The following is a 16,984-nucleotide window of genomic DNA, read 5'->3' as shown; positions in this document are numbered from 1 at the left end:
GGTTACACAGGAGGAGCCACATGAAATGGCCTTCTTTCCAGAGGGTTGAAGTAGAGATGGTGTTTCAGCTGGGCCAGAGAAGTACAAGGTCCTTCTCCATGATTTTGAGGCATCTTCAAGCTTTGCTACTTTTGTTTGGGAAAACTGTGTTCTCTTTATTTCTGTCACTTTCACACTGAGTGGCTGCTTGCTACTGTTACATCAGCCATGCCTTGGAAACAAACATGTGGGTGTGAGGAGCAAGCCACATGTCCAGAAGAAACTGGCTGAGGCTTGTGTTCCTTGCCTGTTGTAGTCATTGTTCTGGTGGCTTCCATTCAGCCAGTTGAAGGGACAAATGTTTGTCTCTAGGCCCGCCTATTTCAGGAACTGCACGGTTCTGAGCCTGCCAGTGCGTCATTAAGAGAAAGACAGGCCGTCCACGGGAACCAACCCTATTGACAAATTCCAAGGAAGAAGACAACTTCCTGAAACTCTTTGCTCAACTTCTCTGCCTTGTTTTATTTCTCCGTGGAAGGTGCCAAGCCAAGAAAGACAGAAGGTCATTGAGCAAAGTTATTCATTTATTGGCCTTTTACTTGGTCCAGCCCCAATTTGTTACAGTTTACTTCTCAACAGCCTCAGTCTGGCAAGTAAATACTGCCTAATTTTTGTTGATACTGGGAGGGTCTGCAGTTCGTCAAGTGGAAAATTAGAATTTAATGAGAAATGAGTCTTAGGGAGGAATTGATACATCTTCTTGTGTTTTACGTGTTAGAAAGGGTTGTGTGACTTCTAACTGCTTAATTATGGTGCTATTCACTCACCAAACATTTGCTGAGTAATCTGTTAGTGGGTCTTCTTAGTTTTTCCTCAGAAAACAAAACGGATGAGGGCACAACCATGACAGGCCTTCTGTAAGTATGAGAGATTCACTTTACTATTTGCTCTTTTCAAGAGACCACTAAAGTCTGAGCGATTTTTTAATGACCAAATTTTAGGTGTAGGAGATGTTTTACTAATTCAAGTTGATGTTACAGAGTGGAAAGAGTGCAGATTCTGAAGACAGAATTGAATTTGATTCCTGACTTTACCATGTGTCAGCTTTTTGGATATAGGTGAATCATATCCTTTCTGAATCTCAATTTTCTCATCAAAAAAAAAAAAGGGGGGGGGCTTCACAATACCCACCATGTAAGAGAAGAATTCAGGATAAAGAAACCTCTAACATATTAACACTCTGTTGGCACATAATTGCTCACATAATTGTGCGAATCATTATATTTATGCAGCCTCTTCAGACATGTCTCTTTGCCAAACTGAAGTGAGGTCACATTACTTATCTCTGCCCCAATCTCATAACTTTCTCCCTTCACTCCCTAATTAGGCTAACAAGGTACTAATATTGTGTCCTCTCTGATAAGGTCCCCAGCTCTGGACATTTTGTGATCTCTCTGCCATTGTGCTGTTCTCGCTTTGTGTAAATGCACAGAGTAAGCTCTCAGCAAACACTTGTTGAATGAATGAACAAGTGCTCTACCTGATCTGATAAGTGAAATCATAGGGCTACGTGCAAATTTGTCACCAATCCTAAGTACCTTGTGCATATTTTAGGATGGAACTTCTGAAGCAATTGTAAATAACCAAGAGGAGGTTCTCACGTTAGCATGCGGGGTCAGTGCATAGGGTAAACCTTTTGGGGGGAAGTTCCTTGGAGTATTCCTCAGCTCATACCCTGGAATTACACTCTGACATCCTCTGTAAGGCATTGCTCTTTGCATTTTTTATGGGAAGTATTGGATTGGGTGGTTGGATGATATTTAGATAATTACTCGGACTGGCTTATAAGCTTTTAGAAACATCGCATAAAGATTGTTTTTAATGCCTGAGTGTCTCACCTCTCACTTAGACCACAGTATGACACACACTTCTACAAATTATTTGAAAAGCGATGGTGATCGGTGTGCTCAGGATGAAATAATGGCAGGACCCCAGACTGAAGCCTGGACTGTAGCCTGTGTCCACATAGCACTGGTGCTCATGTGACTGAATCTCTTAATTTGGCCTCATCAACACCAGGCTCTAACCAAGAGAGCTATTAACCACAGACTGTGCACAAATAATCAGAGTTCCCCTGCCTATCCCAAACATTCCTTCTGGAAAAAAATAAACTATCGAATATTTGGTATTTCTGATGATGTTGAATTTAGGAAATATTCTTTTTTTGCATACGATTTATAACTGCTATGTTACTTTCATATGTATTTTACTCCCCACAGAAATAAATGAGGTGGTTTGCTGGTGGTTCTTTGCTTGCACTCCCCCATGTGATCTCTGCCTTTCTCCACCCTGCTCTATGCTTGGAGGAGGATGGGGCTGGCTCTCCAGACCGTGTCATTCAGGCACCCTCACCAATAACTCCAGGTTGAGAAGAGGAGCCAAGGGGAAGTGCTAGCAAGAGATTGGAGGGCAGACCGAGAGAGAAGTCAGGGTATTTCTTCCCCTGCTACTCTTCTGCATTGTGCTTTGTTCTGGCAGAGACTGCATCTCTAAGTCTACACCTTCTTTCAGGGAGCCTCTCTTTATAGCTCCAGTTCACATCAGGCTCCAGGAACACTGTTTCTTCACCTGTCCCTTTAGGACTAATGGCTTCTCACTATTGCTAGTCTCTAAATGCCCAATACCCCCCTATTGGTTTCTTTAATCCTTCCATACCTGTACAGAGACTCCAGTAATTAATTTTCTTCAAAATTCAAGCAGAGTGCACTTTCTGTTTCTTGCTGGGAATCCTGAGTTCTACAGGTAATTGTGACGTAAAAGTATCATTCTCAGAATGGCTTACAGAATAACACCCAACTTATAATGTAGAGGAGCCAGGAAATGGCCTCAAGACTTGAAACTCTGTACCCTCATCAAGTCACCTCATCGAGAATAGAAAATGTCTTGGAATAACAATGCCCTCTTGCGTCCTTAGCCATCTCTTAGACATCTGAAAGTACCTCAACTTCACAGCATTGTACCAAGAGGAGTTACATTTATAAAAATTCATTCATTCAGCATTCAACACTTTCTACTTTGGGGAAGAATTTGGAAATTCAAGACAAGAAAGACACAATTCCTATCTTTGAGGAAATTTTCCATTCTAGGAGATGAATATGGACCTAAATAAATGAATCCTGGAATTGAGTCTTGAGGGATGAATAGGTGTGTTCACCAGATAGACAGGGGTCAGAGACAGAATTCCATGCAGAGAGAGCAATTTAACAATGGTTGAAAGAGGAGAGAAATAATCCAATTGTTCAAGGAACTTCAAATTGTCTATTGTGCCTAAAGTACAAAAGGAAGGAAAATAGAAAGGGGACGACACAAGAGATTTGGTTAATAAGAGTTAAGAAGGGATCAGAGCATAGAGGGCTCTGTGTTCCATGCTTAGGAATTTAGACTTCATATTTAGGATAGCGTACCCATTGAGGGCTTTTAAATTGGGGAGTGCCATGATTAGATTAGTAGCATTTTGTAGTAATCTGATGTCATCAGGAAACATAGGTTAGATGGGGCCATAACTAGAGACTTGGAGATCAACAAGCTATTACAAGAATATTGCATATATCTAGACTTGGGAAGTCTGGAGGAAGCTGGTCGCTGAGTGGGTGGAAAAAAGTGAACAAATCCAAGAGACAGCAAATGTACTAGTCAGGGTCTAATCAGGAGACAGAACCACACAATAATTTGAATGGGAAAAGTTTAATATAAAGAATTATTATCTATAAAAAGTGATTGAAGTAACGAGGAATTGGCTGGTAAGAAGTAAGGAGAACTCTAAAGAATATAGGAAAAGCAGGTGTGTGAAAATAGTCACACACCCTAGGGCTGAGATAGAATACCCAAGGCTGAGAAAAACAGCTGATCTAATTAACAAATCAAAATTGTAATTTAAAAAATTAACAAAATAGACAAAGCACAAGCTAACTTGATCAAGAAAAAGAAAGTAAGCACAAACATACAAATTAAAATGACGAGGGGGATATAACAATTGAAGCAGAAGAAATTAAAAACAGTATTAAGAAACAAATTTCAAGATCTCTATGCAAGTAAATTTGAAAACCTAGATGAAATGGATAATTTCTTAGGGAAATTCAAATTGCCAAATTTGATGCCATCAGAGTTAAAAAGTTTAAGCAGACTAATTTCTACAGAAGAAATAGTGTTAATAAGGAACTAACCCACACTAAAAATGCTACCATACCCAACTGGCTTCACAAATTATTTCCACCAAATCTTCAAAGACCAGATTTTTCCAATGTTTTAAAAATTATTCTAGAATATTAGGAAAAAACAATTCCTAATTCCTTTTATGAAGAAAGTATAAAATTATGCATAAACTAAAGACTATTCAAAGAAAGACAATTATAGACCAATATCACTTGTGAATACAAATGCAAAAATTCGGATCCAAAAATTCCCAATCCTGCTGGGATTGAAGAAAATTTACTGAATGGAGTCTTTATAGAGGAATGGAAAAGTTAAGGGAACCAACAAACAATATTAGCAAACATAATCCTACAACACATTAAATGTTATAGTACAATACGGCCAAGTAGGATATACTCAAGGAATGCACTATTTCTGCAGATGCTGAGAAAACCTTTGACTAAATTCATTACCCATTCATGATAAAAACACTTAAGGAAATAGGAATTGAGGGATACCTTCTCAACATGATAAAATATGTATGCCTTAGTCCTAAAGCTAGTATTCTACTTAATGGGGAAACACTAGAGGTATTTTCATTAAGACCAGGAACAAGGCAAGAATTGAACATTAGGCAGTTAAACAAGAGATAGTAATTAGAGGTATACGAATGGGAAAGAAAAGGTAAAGCTACTTCTATTTGAAGATGATATGACAGTACTCTGAAAAACCCAGAGAATCAATGATAAAACCAATTCGAAGAGTAGGAATTCAATGAAGTGGCAAGATATAAAATTAACAAACAACATCGATAGCCTTCACATATAAAAGAACAGAGGACATAATGGCAAAGAACACCCCATTTACAATAACAGCCAAGAAGATGAAATGCATAGCAATATATTTAACCAGAAATGAGCAAAACCTATCTATATGAGGACAGTTTTGAAACACTCCTGAAAGACACAAAAGCAGACCTGAACAATTGGAAATCCATTCCTTGTTCTTGGCTAGGATGAAAACGTTAAAAAGCTGTCAGTTCCCCTGAAGTTAATTTATAAATTGAATGCATCTCCAATAAAAATACCAAGAAGTTATTTTATAGACAAGTTGATACTGAAGTTCATATGGAGAAACAAACATGCAACAGTCACTAGGGAATGTTGAAAAAGAACACCTAGAAGGGAGGACTAGCACTACCAGACATTAAAGCATATATAAAGCTCCCATAATTAACATAGGGTGCTATGACACATGAGTAGACAAATACTATAGATCAATGGGATAGAATGGAAAGCTCAGGATTTGACCCAAATACTATTTCTGAAAATTTTCTGTAAGCCTAAAGATGGTTCAAAATACAAAACTAAAGCCATATAAACACAAATAGTCAGTAGGGGAATGCAAATCAAAACCACAATGAGGGGGACCTTCAAGATGGTGGAGGAGTAAGACGTGGAGATCACCTTCCGCCCCACAAATACATCGGAAATACATCTACATGTGGAACAACTCCTACAGAACACCTACTGAACACTGGCAGAAGACCTCAGACTTCCCAAAAGCTTTGCTTTTACCGTTTGTCCTAGGGTTCTGTCTGCCGTTTTGTTTTGTTTTTTTTTTAGTATAGTTTTTAGCGCTTGTTATCATTGGTGGATTTGTTTTTTTTTGTCTGGTTGCTCTCTTCTTTTTTTTTTATTACTTTTAATATTTTTTATTTTAATAACTTTATTTTATTCATTTATTTTTTCTTTGTTTCCTTCTTTTTTTCCCCTCCCTCTTCTTCTGAGCCATGTGGCTGACAGGGTCTTGGTACTCCGGCCGGGTGTTGGGCCTGAGCCTCTGAGGTAGGAGAGCCGAGTTTAGGACATTGGCCCACCAGAGACCTCCCAGCTCCATGTAATATCAAACGGCGAAAATCTCCCAGAGATCTCCATCTCAATGCTAAGACCCAGCTCCACTCAACAACCAGCAAGCTACAGTGCTGGACACCCTATGCCAAACAAATAGCAAGACAGGAACATAACCCCACCCATTAGCAGAGAGGCTGCCTAAAATCATAATAAGGTCACAGGCAACCCAAAACACACCACCGGACGCGGTCCTGCCCACCGGAAAGACAAGATCCAGCCTCATTCACCAGAACACAGGCACCAGTCTCCTCCACCAGGAAGCCTACACAACACACTGAACCAACCTCACCCACTGGGGGCAGACACCAAAAACAATGGGAACTATGAACCTGCAGCCTGTGAAAAGGAGACCCCAGACACAGTAAGTTAAGCAAAATGAGAAAACAGAGAAATACACAGCAGATGAAGGAGCAAGGTAAAAACCCACCAGACCAAACAAATGAAGAGGAAATAGGCAGTCTACCTGAAAAAGAACTCAGAGTAATGATAGTAAAGATGATCCAAAATCTTCGAAATACAATGGAGAAAATACAAGAAACATTTAACAAGGACCTAGAAGAACTAAAGAGCAAACAAACAATGATGAAAAACAAAACAAATGAAACTAAAAATTCTCTAGAAGGAATCAAAAGCAGAATAACTGAGGCAGAAGAATGGATAAGTGACCTGGAAGATAAAATGGTGGAAATAACAACCACAGAGCAGAATAAAGAAGAAATAATGAGAAGAATTGAGGACAGTCTCCGAGACCTCTGAGACAACATTAAATGCACCAACATTCGAATTATAGGGGTCCCAGAAGAAGAAGAGAAAAAAACAGGGACTGAGAAAATATTTGAAGAGATTTTAGTTGAAAACTTCCCTAGTATGGGAAAGGAAATAGTCAAGTCCAGGAAGTGCAGAGAGTCCCATACAGGATAAATCCAAGGAGAAACATGCCAAGACACATATTAAACTATCAAAAATTAAATACGAAGAAAAAATATTAAAAGCAGCAAGGAAAAAGAAACAAATAACATACAAGGGAATCCCCATAAGGTTAAAAGCTGATCTTTCAGCAGAAACTCTGCAAGCCAGAAGGGAGTGGCAGGACATATTTAAAGTGATGAAAGGGAAAAACCTACAATCAAGATTACTCTACCCAGCAAGGATCTCATTCAGATTCGACAGAGAAATTAAAACCTTTACAGACAAGCAAAAGCTAAGAGAATTCAACACCACCAAACCAGCTCTACAACAAATCCTAAAGGAACTTCTCTAAGGGGGAAACACAAAAGAAAAGGACCTACAGAAACAAATCCAAAACAATTAAGAAAATGGTAATCGGAACATACATGTCGATAATTACCTTAAACAGGAAAGAATTAAATGCTCCAACCAAAAGACACAGGCTCATGAATGGATACAAAAACAAGACCCATATATATGCTGTCTACAAGAGACCCACTTCAGACCTAGGGACACATACAGACTGAAAGTGAGGGGATGAAAAAAGATGTTACATGCAAATGGAAATCAGAAGAAAGCTGGAGTAGCAATTCTCATATCAGATAAAATAGACTTTAAAATAAAGACTATTACAAGTGACAAAGAAGGACACTACCTAATGATCAAGGGATCAATCCAAGAAGAAGATATAACAATTGTAAATATTTATGCACCCAACATAGGAGCACCTCAATACATAAGGCAAATGCTAACATCCATAAAAGGGGAAATCGACAGTAACACAATCAAAGTAGGGGACTTTAACACCCCACTTTCACCAATGGACAGATCGTCCAAAATGAAAATAAATAAGGAAACACAAGCTTTTAATGATATATTAAACAAGATGGACTTAATTGATATTTATAGGACATTCCATCTAAAAACAACAGAATACACTTTCTTCTCAACTGCTTATGGAACATTCTCCAGGATAGATCATATCTTGGGTCACAAATCACACCTTGGTAAATTTAAGAAAATTGAAATTGTGTCAAATATCTTTTCCGAACCACAACGCTATGAGACTAGATATCAATTATAGGGAAAAATCTGTAAAAAAATTACAAACACATGGAGGCTAAACAGTACACTACTAAATAACCAAAAGATCACTGAAGAAATCAAAGAGGAAATCAAAAAATACCTAGAAACAAATGACAATGAAAACAGGATGACCCAAAACCTATGAGATGCAGCAAAAGCAGTTCTAAGAGGGAAGTTCTAAGAGGAAGCAATACAATCCGACCTCAAGAAACAAGAAAAATCTCAAACAAACTACCCCTATACTGAAAGCAATTAGAGAAAGAAGAACAAAAACCCCCAAGGTTAGCAGAAGGAAAGAAATCATAAAGATCAGATCAGAAATAAATGAAAAAGAAATGAAGGAAATGATAGCAAAGATCAATAAAACTAAAAGCTGGTTCTTTGAGAAGATAAACAAAATTGATTAACCATTAGCCAGACTCATCAAGAAAAAAAGGGAGAAGACTCAGATCAACAGAATTAGAAATGAAAAAGGAGTAGTAACAACTGGCACTGCAGAAATACAAAGGATCACGAGAGATTACTACAAGCAACTATATGCCAATAAAATGGACAACCTGGAAGAAATGGACAAATTCTTAGAAAAGCACAACCTTCCGAGACTGAACCAGGAAGAAATCAAAAATATAAACAGGCCAATCACAAGCAGTGAAATTGAGACTGTGATTAAAAATCTTCCAACAAACAAAAGCCCAGGACAAGATGGCTTCACAGGTGAATTCTATCAGACATTTATTTTATTTTATTTGTTTTATTTATTTATTTTTGTTCTTCCAGTTGAGTCACCTGCAGGCTTATTATTAAATTTATTTTTCTATACAGCAGGTTCTTATTAGTTATTCATTTTGTACATATTAGTGTATGTATGTCAATCCCAACCGCCCAATTCATCACACCACCACCACCACCACCCCGGCGCTTTCCACCCTTGATGTCCATACGTTTGTTCTCTACATCTGTGTCTCAGTTTCTGCCCTGCAAACCGGTTCATCTGTACATTTTTTCTAGGTTCCACATATATGCTTTAATATACGATATTTGTTTTTCTCTTTCTGACTTACTTCACTCTGTATGACAGTCTCTAGATTCATCCACGTCTCTACAAATACCCAATTTTGTTCTTTTTTATGGCTGAGTAATATTCCATTGTATATATGTACCACATCTTCTTTATCCATTCCTCAGTCAATGGGCATTTAGGTTGCTTCCATGACCTGGCTATTGTAAATAGTGCTGCAATGAACATTGGGGTGCATGTGTCTTCTTGAATTATGGTTTTTTCTGGATATATGCCCAGTAGTGGGATTGCTGGGTCATGTGGTAATTCTATTTTTAGTTTTTTAAGGAACCTCCATACTGTTCTCCACAGTGGCTGTATCAATTTACATTCCCACCAACAGTGCAAGAGGGTTCCCTTTTCTCCACACCCTCTCCAGCATTTGTTGTTTGTAGATTTTCTGATGATGCCCATTCTAACTGGTGTGAGGTGATACCTCATTGTAGTTTTGATTTGCATTTCTCTAATAATTAGTGATGTTGAGCAGCTTTTCGTGTGCCTCTTGGCCATCTGTATGTCTTCTTTAGAGAAATGTCTGTTTAGGTCTTCTGCCCACTTTTGGATTGGGTTGTTTGTTTTTTTAATATTGAGCTGCATGAGCTGTTTATATATTTTGGAGATGAATCCTTTGTCCGTTGATTCGTTTGCAAATATTTTCTCCCATTCTGAGGGTTGTCTTTTCGTCTTCTTTGTAGTTTCCTTTGCAAAAGCTTTTACGTTTCATTAGGTCCCATTTGTTTATTTTTGTTTTTATTTCCATTACTCTAGGAGGTGGATCAAAAAAGATCTTGCTGTGATTTATGCCAAAGAGTGTTCTTCCTATGTTTTCCTCTAAGAGTTTTAGAGCGTCTGGTCTTACATTTAGGTCTCTAATCCATTTTGAGTTTATTTTTGTGTATGGTGCTAGGGAGTGTTCTAATTTCATTCTTTTACATGTAGCTGTCCAGTATTCCCAGCACCACTTATTGAATGAAAAGACTGTCTTTTCTCCATTGCATATCCTTGCCTCCATTGTCATAGATTAGTTGACCATAGGTGCATGGATTTATCTCTGGGCTTTCTATCCTGTTCCATTGATCTATATTTCTGTTTTTGTGCTAGTACCATGTTGTCTTCATTACTGTAGCTTTGTAGTATAGTCTGAAGTCAGGGAGTCTGATTCCTCCAGCTCTGTTTTTTTCCCTCAAGACTGCTTTGGCTATTCAGGGTCTTTTGTGTCTCCATACAAATTTTAAGATTTTTTTGTTCTAGTTCTGTAAAAAATGCCATTGGTAATTTGATAGGGATTGCATTGAATCTGTAGATTGCTTTGGGTAGTAGAGTCATTTTCACAATATTGATTCTTCCAATCCAAGAACATGGTATACCTCTCCATCTGTTGGTATCATCTTTAATTTCTTTCATCAGTGTCTTATAGTTTTCTGCATACAGGTCTTTTGTCTCCCTAGGTAGGTTTATTCCTAGGTATTTTATTCTTTTTGTGGCACTCGTAAATGGGAGTGTTTCCTTAATTTCTCTTTCAGAATTTTCATCATTAGTGTATAGGAATGCAAGAGATTTCTGTGCATTAATTTTGTATCCTGCTACTTTATCAAATTCATTGATTAACTCTACTAGTTTTCTGGTGGCATGTTTAGGATTCTCTATGTATAGTATCATGTCATCTGCAAACATGTAAAACTGCAAAGACAGTTTTACCTCTTCTTTTCCACTTTGGATTCCTTTTACTTCTTTTTCTTCTCTGATTGCTGTGGCTAGGACTTCCAAAACTATGTTGAATAATAGTGGTGAGAGTGGATATCCTTGTCTTGTTCCTGATCTTAGAGGAAAGGCTTTCAGTTTTTCACCATTGAGAATGATGTTGGCTGTGGGTCTGTCATATATGGCCTTTATTATGTTGAGGTAAGTTCCCTCTATGCCTACTTTCTGGAGGGGTTTTATCATAAATCGGTGTTGAATTTTGTCATAAGCTTTTTCTGCATCTATTGAGATGATCATATGGTTTTTATTCTTCAGTTTGTTAATATGGTGTATCACATTGATTTGCGTATATTGAAGAATCCTTGAATCCCTGGGATAAATCCCACTTGATCATGGTGTTTGATCCTTTTAATGTGTTGTTGGATTCTGTTTGCTAGTATTTTGTTGAGGATTTTTGCATCTATATTCATCAGTGATATTGGTCTGTAATTTTCTTTTTTTGTGGTACCTTTGTCTGGTTTTGGTATCAGGATGATGGTGGCCTCGTAGAATGAGTTTGGGAGTGTTCCTTCCTCTGCAAGTTTTTTGAAGAGTTTGAGAAGGATGGGTGTTAGCTCTTCTCTAAATGTTTGATAGAATTCACCTGTGAGGCCATCTGGTCCTCAACTTTTGTTTGTTGGAAGATTTTTAATCACAGTGTCAATTACATTACTTGTGATTGGTCTGTTCATATTTTCTATTTCTTCCTGGTTCAGTCTTGGAAGGTTATACCTTTCTAAGAATTTGTCCATTTCTTCCAGGTGGTCCATTTTATTGGCATAGAGTTGCTTGTAGTAGTCTCTTAGGATGCTTTGTATTTCTGCAGTGTCTGTTGTAACTTCTCCTGTTTCATTTCTAATGTTATTGATTTGAGTCCTCTCCCTCTTTTTCTTGATGAGTCTGGCTAATGGTTTATCAATTTTGTTTATCTTCTCAAAGAACCAGCTTTTCGTTTTATTGATCTTTGCTATTGTTCTCTTTGTTTCTATTTCATTTATTTCTGCTCTGATCTTTATGATTTCTCTTCTGCAAACTTTGGGTTTTATTTGTTCTTCTTTCTCTAGTTCCTTTAGGTGCAAGGTTAGATTGTTTATTTGAGATTTTTCTTGTTTCTTGAGGCAGGCTTTATTGCTATAAACTTCCTTCTTAGAACTGCTTTTGCTGCATCCCATAGGTTTTGGATCGTCGTGTTTTCATTGTCATTTGTCTCTGGTATTTTTTGATTTCCTCTTTGATTTCTTCAGTGATCTCTTGGTTATTTAGTAACGTATTGTTTAGCCTCCATGTATTTGTGTTTTTTACGTTTTTTTCTCTGTAATTGATTTCTAATCTCATAGCATTGTGGTCAGAAAAGATGCTTGATATGGTTTCAATTTTCTTCCATTTACTGAGGCTTGATTTGTGACCCAAGATGTGATCTATCCTGGAGAATGTTCTGTGTGCACTTGAGAAGAACGTGTAATCTGTTGTTTTTGGATGGAATGTCCTATAAATATCAATTAAATCTATCTGGTCTATTGTGTCATTTAAAGCTTGTGTTTCCTTCTTAATTTTCTGTTTGGATGATTTTTCCATTGGTGTAAGTGAGGTGTTAAAGTCCCCCACTATTATTGTGTTACTGTCGATTTCCCCTTTTATGGATGTTAGCATTTGCCTTATGTATTGAGGTGCTCCTATGTTGGGTGCATAAATATTTACAATTGTTATATCTTCTTCTTGGATTGATCCCTTGATCATTAGGTAGTGTCCTTCTTTGTCACTTGTAATAGTCTTTATTTTAAAGTCTATTTTATCTGATATGAGAATTGCTACTCCAGCTTTCTTCTGATTTCCATTTGCATGTAACATCTTTTTCCATCCCCTCACTTTCAGTCTGTATGTGTCCCTAGGTCTGAAGTGGGTCTCTTGTAGACAGCATATATATGGGTCTTGTTTTTGTATCCATTCATGAGCCTGTGTCTTTTGGTTGGAGCATTTAATCCATTCACGTTTAAGGTAATTATCGATATGTATGTTCCTATTGCCATTTTCTTCATTGTTTTGGGTTTGTTTTTGTAGGTCCTTTTCTTTTGTGTTTCGCACTTAGAGAAGTTCCTTTAGGATTTGTTGTAGAGCTGGTTTGGTGGTGTTGAATTCTCTTAGCTTTTGCTTGTCTGTAAAGCTTTTGATTTCTCCGTCGAATCTGAATGAGATCCTTGCCGGGTAGAGTAATCTTGGTTGTAGGTTCTTCCCTTTCATCATTTTAAATATGTCCTGCCACTCCCTTCTGGCTTGTAGAGTTTCTGCTGAGAAATCAGCTGTTAACCTTATGGGAGTTCCCTTGTATGGTATTTGTCGTTTTTCCCTTGCTGCTTTCAGTAATTTTTCTTTGTCTTTACTTTTTGCCAGTTTGATTACTATGTGTCTTGGTGTGTTTCTCCTTGGCTTTATCCTGTATGGGACTCTGTGCTTCCTGGACTTGGGTGGCTATTTCCTTTCCCATGTTAGGGAAGTTTTCGACTATAATCTCTTCAGATATTTTCTCAGGTCCTTTCTCTCCCTCTTCTCCTTCTGGGATCCATATAATGTGAATGTTGTTGCGCTTAACGTTGTCCTAGAGGTCTCTTAGGCTGTCTTCATTTCTTTTCTTTCTTTTTTGTTTATTCTGTTCCATGGCAGTGAATTCCACCATTCTGTCTTCCAGGTCACTTATCCATTCTTCTGCCTCAGTTATTCTGCTATTGATTCCTTCTAGTGTAGTTTTCATTTCAGTTATTGTATTGTTCATCTCTGTTTTTTTTTTATTCTCCTAGATCTTTGTTAAATATTTCTTGCATCTTCTCGATCTTTGCCTCCATTCTTTTTCCGAGGTCCTGGATCATCTTCACTAACATTATTCTGAATTCTGTTTCTGGAAGGTTTCCTATCTCCACTTCATTTAGTTGTTTTTCTGGTGTTTTATCTTGTTCCTTCATCTGGTACATAGCCCTCTGCCTTTTCATCTTGTCTGTCTTTCTGTGATGTGGTTTTTGTTCTACAGGCTGCAGGATTGTAGTTTTTCTTGCTTCTGCTGTCTGCCCTCTGGTGATTGAGGGCTATGTAAGAGGCTTGGGCAAGTTTCCTGATGGGAGGGACTGGTGGTGGGTAGAGCTGGTTGTTGCTCTGGTGGGCAGAGCTCAGTAAAACTTTAATCCACTTGTCTGCTGAAGGGTGGGGCTGGGTTCCCTCCCTGTTGGTTGTTTGGCCTGAGGCAACCCAACACTGGAGCCTACCTGGGCTCTTTGGTGGGGCTAATGGCAGACTCTGGGAGGGCTCACTCCAAGGAGTACTTCCCAGAACTTCTGCTGCCAGTGTCCTTGTTCTCATGGTGAGACTCTGCCATCCCCCACCTCTGCAGGAGACTCTCCAACGCTAGCAGGTAGGTCTGGTTCAGTCTCCTCTGGAGTCACTGCTCCTTCCTCTGGGTTCCGATGCACACACCACTTTGTGTGTGCCCTCCAAGAGTGGAGTCTTTGTTTCCCCCAGTGCTGTCGAAGTCCTGCAGTCAAATCCTGCTAGCCTTCAAAGTCTGATTCTCTAGGAATTCCTCCTCCCGTTGCTGGACCCCCAGGTTGGGAAGCCTGACGTGAGGCTCAGAACCTTGACTCCAGTGGGTGGACTTCTGTGCTATAAGTGTTCTCCAGTTTGTGAGTCACCCAGCCAGCAGTTATGGGATTTGATTTTATTGTGCTTGTACCCCTCCTACCGTCTCACTGTGGCTTCTCCTTTGTCTTTGGATGTGGGGTATCATTTTGGTGAGTTCCAGTGTCTTCCTGTTGGTGATTGTTCAGCAGTTAGTTGTGATTCTGGTGTTCTCGCAAGAAGGAGTGAGAGCATGTCCTTCTACTCTGCCATCTTCTGCTACTTCTTCTCTATCAAACATTTAGAGAAGAGCTAACACCTATCCTTCTAAAACTCTTCCAAAATACAGCAGAGGGAGGAACACTCCCAAACTCATTCTATGAGGCCACCAGCACCCTGATACCGAAACCAGACAAAGATGTCACAAAGAAATTAATCTACAGGCCAGTATCACTGATGAACATAGATGCAAAAATCCTCAACAAAATACTAGCAAACAGAATCCAACAGCACATTAAAAGGATCATAGACCATGATCAAGTGGGGTTTATCCCAGGAATGCAAGGATTCTTCAATATATGCAAATCAATCAATGTGATACACCATATTAACAAATTGAAGAATAAAAACCATATGATCATCTCAATACATGCAGAAAGAGCTTTCAACAACATTCAACACTGATTTATGATAAAAACCCTCCAAAAAGTAGGCACAGAGGGGACTTACCTCATCATAATAAAGGCTGTATATGACAAACCCAGCCGACATCGTTCTCAATGGTAAAAAACTGAAACCATTTCCACTAAAATCAGGAACAAGACAAGGTTGCCCACTCTCACCCCCATTATTCAACATAGTTTTGGAAGTTTTAGCCACAGCAATCAGAGAAGAAAAAGAAATAAAAGGAATCCAATTCGGAAAAGAAGAATTAAAACTGTCACTGTTTGCACATGACATGACACTATACAAAGAGAATCCTAAAGATGCTACCAGAAAACTACTAGAGCTAATCAATGAATTTGATAAAGTAGCAGGATACAAAATTAATGCATAGAAATCTCTGGCATTCCTATACACTAATGATGAAAAATCTGAAAGAGAAATTAAGAAAACACTCCCATTTACCACTGCAACAAAAAGAGTAAAATACCTAGGAATAAACCTACCTAAGGAGACAAAAGACCTGTATGCAGAAAACTATAAGGCACTGATGGAATAAATTAAAGATGATAGAAACAGATGGAGAGAAATGCCATGTTCTTAGACTGGAAGAATCAACATTGTGAAAATGACTATACTACCCAAAGCAATCTGCAAATTCAATGCAATCCCTATCAAATTACCAATGGCATTTTTCACAGAACTAGAACAAAAAATTTCACAATTTGTATGGAAACACAAAAGACCCCGAATAGCCAAAACCATCTTGAGAAAGAAAAACGGAGCTGGATGAATGAGACTCCCAGACTTCAGACTATAGTACAGAACTACAGTAATCAAGAGAGTATGGTACTGGCACAAAAACAGAAATACAGATCAATGGAATAGGATAGAAAGCCCAGAGATAAACCCACGCACATATGGTCTCCTTATTATTATTTTTTTAAGTATTTGTTTATTTATTTGTTTATGGCTGTGTTGGGTCTTCGTTTCTGTGTGAGGGCTTTCTCTAGTTGTGGCAAGTGGGGGCCACTCTTCATTGAGGTGCGTGGGCCTCTCACTATTGTGGCCTCTCTTGTTGCGGAGCACAGGCTCCAGACGCGCAGGCTCAGTAATTGTGGCTCACGGGCCCAGCTGCTCCGCGGCACGTGGGATCTTCCCAGGCCAGGGCTCGAACCTGTGTCCCCTGCATTGGCAGGCAGATTCTCAACCACTGCGCCACCAGGGAAGCCCTGGTCTCCTTATTTTTGATAAAGGAGGCAAGACTATTCAATGGATAAAAGACAGCCTCTTCAATAAGTGATGCTGGAAAAACTGGACAGCTACATGTAAAAGAATAAAATTAGAACACTCCCTAACACCATACTCAAAAATAAACTCAAAATGGATTAGAGACCTAGATGTAAGACTGGACACTATAAAACTCTTAGAGGAAAACATAGGAAGAACACTCTTTGACATAAATCACAGCAAGATCCTTTTTGACCCACCTCCTAGAGAAATGAACATAAAGACAGAAATAAATGGGACCTAATGAAACTTAGAAGCTTTTGCACAGCAAAGGAAACTATAAACAAGACAAAAAGACAACTCTCAGAATGGGAGAAAATATTTGCAAATGATGCAACCGACAAGGGACTAATCTCCAAAATATACAAGCAGCTCATGCAGCTCAATACCCAAAAAACAAGCAACCCAATCCAAAAATGGGCAGAAGACCTAAATAGACATTTCTCCAAAGAAGACATACAGATTGCCAACAAACACATGGAAGAATGCTCAACATCACTAATCATTACAGAAATGC

This window comes from Eschrichtius robustus, chromosome 10 (genome assembly GCF_028021215.1).
Source record: "Eschrichtius robustus isolate mEscRob2 chromosome 10, mEscRob2.pri, whole genome shotgun sequence".
NCBI lineage: Eukaryota > Metazoa > Chordata > Mammalia > Artiodactyla > Eschrichtiidae > Eschrichtius > Eschrichtius robustus.
Note: the sequence above shows the minus strand (reverse complement) of the source record.